At 42.7% G+C, this 11647-nt stretch overlaps 1 protein-coding gene across 3 annotated transcripts in view; it reads left to right on the forward strand.

Annotated features, from left to right (window-relative positions):
- The first annotated feature begins 3566 nt into the window (after positions 1-3566).
- Positions 3567-11647, forward strand: part of LOC117813893 (genetic suppressor element 1-like) — a 25400-nt gene continuing 17319 nt past the window's right edge. Inside the window, exons 1-2 of one of the 3 annotated variants that reach the window (XM_034684948.1) lie at positions 5214-5239; positions 6962-7131. The gene's annotated coding sequence lies outside the window, so the exon portion shown is untranslated. Of the gene's footprint in view, positions 3732-5213; positions 5240-6961; positions 7132-10905; positions 11259-11647 lie in introns of those variants that run through there. The other 2 variants (XM_034684946.1, XM_034684949.1) reach the window with 2 other exon arrangements.

Here is an 11647-nt window from a genome sequence, read left to right on the forward strand (position 1 = left end):
TGTGTGCGTTGTGTGCTTGTGTGTGTGTGTGTGTGTGTGTTTGTGTGCATCTGCTTTAGAAGACATCTGTGGAAGTCTTGGTGGATTGTTCTAGTAGCAGCATCCCTCGCTCTGAGCTGGTCTTAACACAAGATGAATAGACAGAGAGCAAGAAAGCAGGAGGCAGGAAGCCACGTGTGTGCATGGGTGTGTTTGTGCGGGGCTGTGTCTGCATATAAATGTGTGTATGCTTGGGTGTGTGATGGATAGAGGGCTTTATGAGAGAGGAATAGGCTAATGACCAGGTCTCCAGAGGCAATAAGATTCCTGGAGCTATTACTGCTGGAGTTCATAATGGCCTCTGTGCTTGGCCTCTTTTACACGCTGCTTAATGGGGGATCCTACAGTCCACTGCCAAGTATAACCCACCTGAGAACACACAAACACACACCAATACACCTACACACACACCACCTTGCCCTTTGACCCTTACACAAACACATACACACACTCATAAAAACACACAGAGCGGCAAATGTTCGATCAGGTCTATCTTGCACCTGCGTTTGCACACACACATGCTCATGTGTGCATTTCACAGTTTATCTGCCTCTCTCTCCACACACACAATCAAATACGCATCCATACACACTTAAAAAACACACACCCACAATACAACCTGTATAGGTCACAAAGGATGGAGGTGAGACACCCACCTCAGAGAAAACTGAGAGTGTCTGCCTGCAGTGCACAGGCGAACCATAAATCATGTCAGGCTACTCTAGTCTCTGCAGGCACACACACATTCACACAGGCACACACACAGAGACACACACACACAACTCTTGTTCACTCCCCCTCTTTTTCTCTTGTGTAGGTTTGAGTACAAGAGAGAGGGATTTGGGGATTATAAGGGAGCCTCACTTTTCTTTTCTCTTTTCGTTGCTTCCTTCAGTACTTGTTGTTTCCATAGAGAGAAAAGTAGGGAAGTAGGAGGCCGCTAATCTGTGTGTGTGTGTGTATGTGTGAGTGTGTGTGTGTGTGTGTGTGTGTGTGTGTGTGTGTGTGTGTGTGTGTGTGTGTGTGTGTGTAAAAATGTTTGTGTCTATTAAGGTGTATGCATGCCAGATTGTGTTTATGCATGCTTTTGTGTGTGTTTCTTTTCATCACTGAATGGATCTCAGGGAAAGACTTGAAGGAGACGGTCTATTCATTGAGGAAAACATCAAGGCTGTGTGGTGCTACTGTGAGTCTGGTATCTTAGAAATGCAAGAGAGAGACAGGAAGAGGAAAGAGAGGAAAGAGAGAAGAGGGAAAAAAGGAAGGGGGTAAATAGTGAGAGGAGGAGAAGGAGGATGGACAAGGTAGAAATCTGCACTCGGAAGCGCAAATCGATGCAAAACAGCTGTTAAATAGCTGCAAAGTGGAGCAGCTGCTTTGGAGAGAGGGATGGGGAAATGAAGGGATGAACGATCAAGAGGGAAAGAGAGAGAAAGTGAGACAGACAGGAGGCCCAGGGGACGTGTTGAAATATTAGACCAAATGAAGCAGGCTGAGTGAGCTTATCGACTGATGTATTTTCTCCTCACATGACACAAATGGAATATGGAGAGGTTTAATGTTTAAACTGCAGTAAGATATAAAATGATAATAATACCTCCTTTTCTCACGATTATTTTCATTTAATCTGTAAAATTTACTCAATGACTTGGAAAACACTTTAAGCATTCCAGCAGCTGGACACCTTTAGTTATCTACAATGGATCAGTACTTCTCAAGCTTTACCTCTCCAGCCTTGAGTAAAAATAAACCCTTTCATTGCATTCCTCCTCTACTTTCAGTTGTGTTGCTCGCACATGTAACTTGGCAAAGAACTAGCATCTGAGTCTGCAGTTTCTATAAGGTCCACAGAGTGTTCCCACCTGATGTGTTTCAGCCCATCATTTTGTTTTTTCTGCAGAATCCAGACGACTTTAGTCTCACAGCTCTTATGCAACCGTCAATCCTACCTGGCTATCATTAGACAGTCAGTATCAAAGGCAAGCAACTCACTGGTAACCAAAGCCTGGCTTTGAAATGACTGAGACCGAGATCATATCCAGGAGCTGGTGGAGACTAAAACAGAGCCAAAAGAAGGCTGCCTATTGACTTCATCATAGTTGTCGGACCAAGCGGCAACCTCCGGTCTAAAAATATGAGTCCAATGCAGAAGTGCTTAAAACTGAAGTTCATCGAGGATCCGCTTGAGGCTGGCTCAGGAAGTACCAGAAACCACATACACACCAATTCAAAAAAGCCGATCTTTACAGCAGAAATAAACATGTTTACAGCCTGGTACAAAAGACGAGTGTAGTCTGGATAGCTCATTTCTCAATCGGCTCACACTGTAGACAGGTGATTTTTTTTCTAACGCTGCAATTTTGAAGATATTAAGATTACGAATCTTCCAATGAGAGGCATAGCTGACTGCGGGAACACTGTATCTGTTGGTGAGGAGGCTCAAAGCCAGCCTCTTTACGTCACAATCGCTCCACAGCAGCAATATGGCTGCTGTCGACGATTGGCCTCAAAACAGCTCTTCAGAAACAGATAGGTGACGTCACGGATCCTAAGTCCATATTTTATACAGTCTATAGGACTCACAATTCCTAACTGATGCTCTTCTTGACAATAACAACTTCATGAAATTAAAGCATGTCCATTATGTTTTTTTGGTTTGTGGCAATGCCCCCAAATGGTCAAAATGGCTGTTAATGAACATTTTCTCTGCCCATTTTTTTTTTTCTTGGTAACACTGTAATAAGCTATGTAAAAAGGATTCATTGTCATAATGTAAGCAACAATTTATGCAGCAACTAGACTCAGCACCTGGACCAGCTGTGACATTGGCATGCTATGCCAGTGTAAAGTACAGAACTTGTAGAGTACTAGTAATATTGTGGATTACGATGAGCCTGCATTTACTGCTGTGTGCTTTGGGGGAGCACAGTACAGCAGCAGTAGATAAACATAAAAGTAGCCTGAGTATTTGTGTATACCCAGGGAGTGTACAGTTCAGTTAAAGCTCAAATCAAATAGAAAACAATAAATAGATAAATAAATAAATAATAAGCCTGTCGGTACTCCTGTAAGCGTGTACATAAGAGCAGCATGTTAGTACTAGCAGTAAGTATATCCTCAGGGTACTCTTTGTGAGTTAACAATGCAGCAACATAAAATTAATATGAGTAAATAGCCTGTGAGTACTTCTGCATATTCTGGGAGGGTATGGAGCAACAGCAGTAGATCAGTACAGGCAGTATTACTATAATTAGCCTGTGAGCATTACTCCTGTGTACTGTAGGGGGTAGAACAGGAGGAGCTGACTTGAACAGACCTGATTGTCTCCAGTGGACAGTAAACATGTCCAGGCTGTGAGCTATCAGCAGTCTGGGGCCACATCTTCCTCCTCTCCATCCCTCTATCTCTCCAGGGAGCATCAGTGGAGCAGGTGCTCAACCTCCTCCTCCTCCTCCTCCTCCCTCCTTTCTCTATACCCCGCCTCCCTCTCCCTCTCTCTCTCTCTCCCTCTCCCTCTCTCTCTCTTTCTCTCTCTCTCTGAGGACAGTTAACGTGTTGTCCTCCTTCACACACTGGTGTGTGTTGTTGTAATATCGTGGAGTTAACACAGTATATTGATGCGTAAAAAACTGGCGCAGTTAATCGACAAAGGATGCGCAAAGGCTGTGGCTTCTCTGTTCTTTGATGAGACGGTAAGTTGTCGTTTTCTGTTGTTTTAGTACAAGATGTCTCAGGGTTTGCCTCTTTGTAGCCTAGAGTTCAACCATCTCTTGAACTATATAATCTATTGAACGCGTATCAACTGTTTCTAAAGTTAACAACGGGTTAACTATTTAATAAATCTGAATTAAATGATGCTTCTCCTCCGTGATGCGGACTGGTGATTTCCTCGCAGGACCTTTAGATTTGTCTTCTATAAGTTCCTGGCAATAATTGTTGGTCTTTACTTTGTGGTGTGTACTTAATAGTGTAACTCAGTCTACTTTATTGTGTTTTCTCTGCATGATAGCGGCAGTTTCGTTTCGATTTGTTTGGCCACTCACTTTTACATTTTCATCTATTTTGGAAAAGAAGTGACATGCAAACATTTTAAAGAAACGACAATCGGATTAAAAACTAAAAGTGTGTGATTGAATCATTCAGCAATGTGTAGTAAGACAAACTGGTCCAGCTTAACTGACATTGTGAAGACAGCAGGGGAAAGCTGCTTCCGGTTTATACTTTCAAAATAAAAGTCGGCAGCGTATACCCAATGCTTTCGACTGAATGCTATAGCTGATACACTGCAGCTAAGCTAGCTGTTCATTGAAGGCCCAATCTCAATGTCCTCCCTAAACCCTGAGCCCTGAGCCCTGAGTACTTCTTGACTTAATTGACGTCAGCTGTAAAGTGATTGAAGGCAGGAGGCTGTAAGGGCTCAAACTTTAGAACTGGGAATGGGACAGCCCTTTGAGACTTCTCACATAACCTGCATGACGTCACCGGCTCACCTTAGGATATTAGGAATTTTTATTGCACAATTTTTACTTTCCTCAAATTCAAGGAGCTTAAGGGACGGACTGACTGCCATGTGATCCAGGCTCTTACCGTACAGACTGCTTAACCATACAATTTAGAATATATAAATAGGCTATATAACTACAAATATATTCATAGGCTATATAATTCTAAATATATCGGCTACATTATACTGTACACAAATATATGTGAAGATGAATAGATTATGGCTGTTTTCTATATTTATACTTACAGGCAAACTTTTTTTTACCTGTAAATTTCATTGCCACTTTCATGCTTCTTTTTTACTGTTGCACTCTTTTTATTTCATGTTACGTCGTTCGTTTACCTTTCCTTGCTCTCTGGCTAGCCCTGGGAGTCCCGTGTTTCACGTCACAATGCTATGAACTATGGGTAATTCCTTTACGCTAAGTCTGCAAAAATGCCTACTTATGGAGAGGGGGCATAAGGGGCTCAAAAAGTCAGTGAGAGATCCCTCACACACTTGATGATTTGACAGTGGGACAGCTCTAACGCGCCTAAAAGCCAGTGAGTGCTTGAGGGTGGACATTGAGATTGGGCCGAAGATGTCTTGCTATAATGTTCACATAAGGAGCAGTAAAGACTTTTATTTTGCAGTTAAAAAAAAAAAAATTCCTGTTAGGTATTGTTAACAGTGTCTGCCTTGACGCAGGCGCAGAAGGTGAGGCTTGTTAAGGTGTTTGTGGTTCCTTGTTATGTTATCTTTCTTGTCAAACTTGTCAGTGATCAAACAGTGCTCCTGTTTGCTTCCTGTAAACTTAACGGGCAGGAAGAAAGACCTGAAACACAGCTCGGTGTCTACTCTGCTTTCCTGTGATGGTTTGTCACACATACAGCACCCATGGGAGTCAGAGGAGTCGCTCTTTAATCCGGGACCTTTAACAGCGACTGTATTGTTTGACTGAGATAGATGCCGCGGGGCGCATTAGCAGCAGTCAAGCGGATCACGTCGCTTTTGTGTCTGTACACAGCCCGCAGTTGGAGTTCAACACGCGCACGCACGCACGCGCACACGCACGCACACACACACACACACACACACACACACACACACACACACACACACACGGTCCATGCACCATGTGCTTCATCTGACCTGCCATAGACCAGCTGCTCAGCAGGGGTTACTGAGTAAACCTCCAATCTCTTTAATTACCTCCCTCTTTTATAGATAGGCTGATAGGCTACTATAAACCCATGGCTTCTGATGCACCTCTGATCTTCTTTTTCATGCAATGAAAAATATATCAAGTATTCCTTTCTTATAAATAGATGATTTGATAAAATAACTTGAAATGATTCACAGTGATGTAACTCTGTATAGATTAGTCTTTATGTGTTTTTGGCTGGCTGAGCTGTGGTTTTAGTCTCAGAATCTCATCCTAATTAATCTCCTTACAGTTAAACATTTCTGCTGTTAGTTAACCTTTTGTTAGGGAATGCAAAGACAACTGTTTTAATCACATCAACAGAAATAACCTTTCGGTTTCCAGCCTGATATCAATGATTGTAAGATGAAGACATTCAGACTTTGGCTTGTTTTTGAAATATTGCCCCGACAGAGTCAAAGATGTCGTCTTTTGAAATCAAAAAACGTGATTAACCTTTTTTTTTCTAAGCTACCAACTGATTTAGTAGACAATGCTTTCTTGACCTTGAAAAAAGTATTTGATGAAACATGTTCCCCAAACCCATTAAATATCAGCTATAATTCTTGAATAGCAAATGCAGTTTGCCTGTTTGTGATGGGATTTAAAATTGGAACCAACATCCAAAGTCAATGAGAGAAGAAGCCAGGTACTGACACAGAGGACTGAGGTAATGAGGGGAGGGACAGAAATCTACTTCTGTGTATGCTTTTCTTGTTGCTCCAGTTTAATGTGCTCACTGCTCCTGAATGAGGAAATAATCCATCAAATCTGTATTTCCTCTGAAACAACAATATCAGCTCTGTTCTTCTGACCCAAACCTCATCTTGAAGTTACGCTTTAAACACTAACTCCATTGTTTACTACAACCATAGTAGTTTAGCAGGTCCTCTTCTTAGTTAGCACACACCTCAGTTACACCTGTACATGGTCCAGCAGCAGCAGCCTGGCAGGTCAGCCTGTGTGCATCTGTTTGTCTTCCCACACCTTTGTGCAACAGGAGTCAATGTCGGCTTGTCTCCACCCCTCATGTTTGTTCAGATGCTGGAGGTCTAGCCATCATAGTGTTGGCACCTGGTGACATGATGACCCTCTATGTACACCTCCACTGCTAACACACGCAGAACAGCCTGCAGGCAACAGTCAGAAACAGCCAGGCGCCCCAACAAACAGACACGGAGTTAAGATTGGTTTGCCTCAGATAGTTTTATCTTTTTGCTTCATCTTCATATCAGAGCGCCGAGACTGAGCCACACACTGCAGGAAAGATCGATGACACAGAGGGTGAAAGAGAAAAGCAGCCGACGTGATGGGAGAGGCTGTCAAGCGAGCGGTAGGAGACTGGAAAGGAGACAGTGAGAGGGGAAATGACAAAGCAAAGTAACACGGACAGACAGAGAGAAGTGTGAGTCTCCCAAAACAGCTGCTATTTATATCTGCTTTTTTTGTATTTGACAGACAGTGACAAGATGTTTGCAGACAAGAACACTGATTATAGACATGGAGAAGAGGTCATGAAAAGAGGAGAAGCTCCCTGAAGCCAGGAGGAGGTGAAGTGAAGGTCTGAGTTGGAGGGAAGAGAAGACGTTTTTTCAGCCCTGTCCTCAAAATGTAGTCCTTTCAACGACATCTTAATTCCGTTATGATTGCACAGTACACATGGCTGTGTTCTAGCAGACACACTGTTAAATAAGAAAAAAATAATGACTGCTACACTTCTCATACTTCCTCCTTGTTTCTGTTTCTGCTCCTAATTCTCTGCTTCGGCTCATCTTTGGATGTTCTTGCTGAGGAGTTTTTTTTCCACTGCTGGAGGTGTTGGTTATTACATTATGTGATTTTTCTGCTCCATTTACCCCAGGACTATAAATGTGTGGTGGTTGTTTGGTCCCTCTGGGTCACATGCATACACTTTTTGATGCGCAGTGCCTGAGTCCTGACTCAGCATATTGTTTACATGCCTATGTTAGCATAGACTGCTATATATGCATGTTTCCATTGAAAACGTAATTACGTCTTTTTCCTTTTTCTCAATCTGCATTCCTGTTTCTGTGATGTGAGTGTGTGAGATGCTGCACTGGGGGAGTGTGTTCGTTGTTTATGGATTGTAAGGAAGTGTTAAGTGTTTCTGAGCGAGCTGAAGAGTGACTCAAGCTAGTAAAGCCATTTAGCAGCCCCTGGAGTAACCCTGGAGACTGCTGTGTTGACGCCACTCTGACTGCTATTACAGACAAGTTTAAGAGGCTGTAAAACATTTGGCTACTTTTCCTCCCCCTCTGTTTCTCTCTCTTTCCCTCTCTTTCCCTCTCTTTCTCTCTCTTTCTCTCTCTTGCTCTCTCTTGCTCTCTCTAGTATCTGTGTGCTTGTTAGAGGGATTTAAAAAGTCTGCCAGCTATTGTAACAGCAACAGTAGCTGTTGTTGAGATTATCGGTCATTTGTAGGAACTCCAGTAATAGTGTCATAAAACTTGAGTAGAACAAATTTGTGGTTGAGAAAACATTTGTCTGTGTGTGTATTTGTGTGCACACTCATTGTCATTGTCTAGTGTGAGGTAACATTTTGCAATTTATGTGTTAACATCGTAGCAACACAAAAACACAGACACACTCCGACATGCCATTGTGATGAGGGTTAATGAGAAAGTAGTGTGTTTCAACCTCTTCTTCCATCATAATGACCCATCCCTGCTCTCACACACACACTTGCACACTTTTACAAACCCACACACATTGTGCTCTTTTAATGAGCTGACGGGGCAAAGCAGGTCCCCCCCTGCTGTCCTCACAGTCCCCCCTGTGTGGTGGGTGTTAACCTGTTTTTGCGTGTGGTTAGAGAGAGAGAGAGCGAAAGTGCAAGAGAGCGAGAGACACAGAATAGGTGTCAAACACAGAGGTCTCACCGTGTTTGATATCACTTACATCACGCTGAGCAGAGTGAGAGTGTGCGTGTAGGCGTGTTAGTGTGGGGATCAGTGACGTCACACCCAATGTAAAATCCATTCTGGCAAAGCTGGGGGTAGTTTTATTATTAGTTTGTGGCACAGGTTGGAGTATTTTTAACCACAGCAGGTTGATGGTATATCTGGAACAGAAGTGTGATTTGGTCAAAAATATACTGGTATTGGATGAAATGCAAAGGGACAAACTTTTATTAGAGTGTTAATCGTAACCATTATTCCTCAATTATAATCAGCTGTTCTTTTAGTGTATTGCAAACATACTGATGCATGAATCCATTTTACAAATACAAGTCTAAATTCACAACATGTATTGTAACATGCTAGCATTAGTAGGCTAACGAGTTCAATGCAACATTTTTTTTAAAATGATATATATATATTTTCCAGCATTTTTTTTGTCTTAATGGCGTCTGTAAAGCCCAAGAGAGACAGGAAAGAATCAATAAGAGGTTATGCTGAAAATACCAGAGCTTACCTCAATTGGAGTACACACACTATAAGGTCAGCTACCGGAACCATAATGACGTTTAATGTTGGAAAGCTAGCTGAAGAGTTGTTGTCAAAGAGCTGCTGATGCTAAAACAGAACTGTGCCTGCAGGGTTCTAACATTTTTATGTCTAAACCAAGCGGCAACCTCCGGTCTCAAACAATGAAGCCCATGCAGAAGTGTTATTGCAATTCATCGAGAATCACCGGAAACCACATAGAAACCAATTCAAAAAAGACGATCTTTACAGCATTAATAAACATGCTTACAGCCTGGTTCAAAAACGTCTTTGCTCTACGTAGCTAATCTCTCTATCTTCACACACTGTGCGGGGGTGAATTATTTTTTTTTCTAACGTGATGGTTCAGAAGATATTAAGATTACAAGTTTTTGATCAAATAAGGCCATGACTGACTTGACTCCCAGTCGGGGAACACATAGCTGTTGGCTAGGAGTTTCAAACTCCGCCCCTTTACGTCACACTCTGCCCGGTTGAGTTCCGTATTTCCAATATGGCTGCCGCCGTCATTAGCTTCAAAATAGCGCTCAGGAACAGATGGGTGACGTCAAGGATACTACGTCCATTATTTATACAATCTATGATATAAACATTTAATTTTGTTTCATTTGCCATAATTCAGGTGTTTATTGCACTTGATTTAGACAACCAGTTTTCAACACAGTCAATTAGCTCTAGCCGTTAGCTAGCAACCAATACAAAGCCTGACCTGAAGACCTGGCTTTGTGTATTTGTCTGACAGAACACAGTGGTCATGGATCAGCTATAGTTCTTTCAATTGTTTTTGGCCTTTGTATAAAGGAAGACTTGAAACTTCAAGAAAAGATAAGAAATGTTTAGGAAGTTGAATAACTTCTTGTCCCTTTTTTATTGAATCAGTATCTGCTGGTTTGACGTATCTCATCATTGATTTTTTTATAATGTACTTTTTAAGTATTACTCAATCATATATTGGGAACATACTGTAAGCTTTTGTGGCAGCACCGATGTTTGTTTATCTGTATGTTATCTTGTCTGTATGTTATCTTGTTTGTAACAAGATAACTGTGATCCTGTTAACTCTAGCATTAAGCTCTGAGGACAGTTTGGTGCCTTACATGATATCAAAGATGAGCTGTTAAGTGACTTGACACTGTATGGAGAATTCACTTTTTGGTTTTGTTAGCTTTGTCTCACAACTTATAGCCCCATCTACAGCTTTGACCTATTTTTTGTGCATTCAAATTGTCTCTACATTTTTCATCCATCCTATAGATTTGTGTTGAGCGGTGAACATTACAGCCTCATGGGGGCTGCTGGTGTGGCCTCTGAGTTATGTTTAGTCATTCAGTCATCACTTCAAAAACCATCCCTAAAGGGAGTTAAATGTCTTAATTTGTATTTAGAGCTGCTGTGTGTTTCACCCTTAAACATTCTGCTGTTTGGGGGCAGCAGAGGTCAGAGTTCAGAGGTGAAAGGTCACTGTCAGAAGCCTCCCCTCCCCCACCTCACCCCTGTCCCCAAAGCAGGCAGAGGTGATGAGCGGCGAGAGACAGGGTGATGGATGGAGGGTTAACACACACACACACACACACACACACACACACACACACACACACACACACACACACACACACACACACACTTCGCTATAAACCCTCCTCCTCCTCTTTCTACCTCCCCCCTCCCCCATCCTCCAACCACCACCCTCCCCTCTGCCGGGAGTGGGAGCCAAAAGGAGGAAGGATGAAGAGCAAAGAGAGAAAAGAAAAAAACAGAACGAGACAGAGAGAGAGGGAGATAAAGAAAGCTAAGTAGAGAAAATGGAAAGATACAAAGAGTGTCAGACAAGAGAGCGGAAAAGATGAGAGGGTGATAGCTAGAGAGGGAGGGCAAGAAGGAGGAGAGGAGGAGGGGGTGGGTGGATGTAGAGGGGAAGGAGGAGGAGGAGGAGGAGGGGGGGGGAGTGGATAGAAAAAAAGGTCACGTGACCACGTAGCAGCTGCAAGGCTGAGAGGGAGAGAGAGAAAGAGTCTCAGAGAGGAGCAGAAAGACGACGAGCAGGAGGAGAAGAGTGAGCGGGAGGGTGAGTGTGTCTGTTTGCATGTTTGAATTATGTGCACATGCATATGTTAGCTTGTGTTTGTGTTTGTGAATGACAGGGGGAGAAATATCAGAGGAATAGCCTGGAGGAGAAGATTGTAAAGAGAAAAAAGGAAGGAAGAAAGCTGAGGGGAGATTATTTGTGTTGGCTTTTGTTAAATGAGCTTCAGTGTGCTGAGATAAACGAGAGAGAGAGAGAGAGAGAGAGAGAGAGAGAGAGAGAGAGAGAGAGAGAGAGAGAGAGAGAGAGAGAGAGGATAGAGAGAGTGAGTAAAGAGGAGTGAGGGGAGGGAGAGAAAGAGTCGATAGAAACTGTCTTATCATCTCTGCCTTGACTGCTGGGCTCAGCAGAGACAGAGATATACACACACA

The sequence above is a fragment of the Notolabrus celidotus genome, chromosome 6 (assembly GCF_009762535.1).
Source record: "Notolabrus celidotus isolate fNotCel1 chromosome 6, fNotCel1.pri, whole genome shotgun sequence".
Classification (NCBI taxonomy): domain Eukaryota; kingdom Metazoa; phylum Chordata; class Actinopteri; order Labriformes; family Labridae; genus Notolabrus; species Notolabrus celidotus.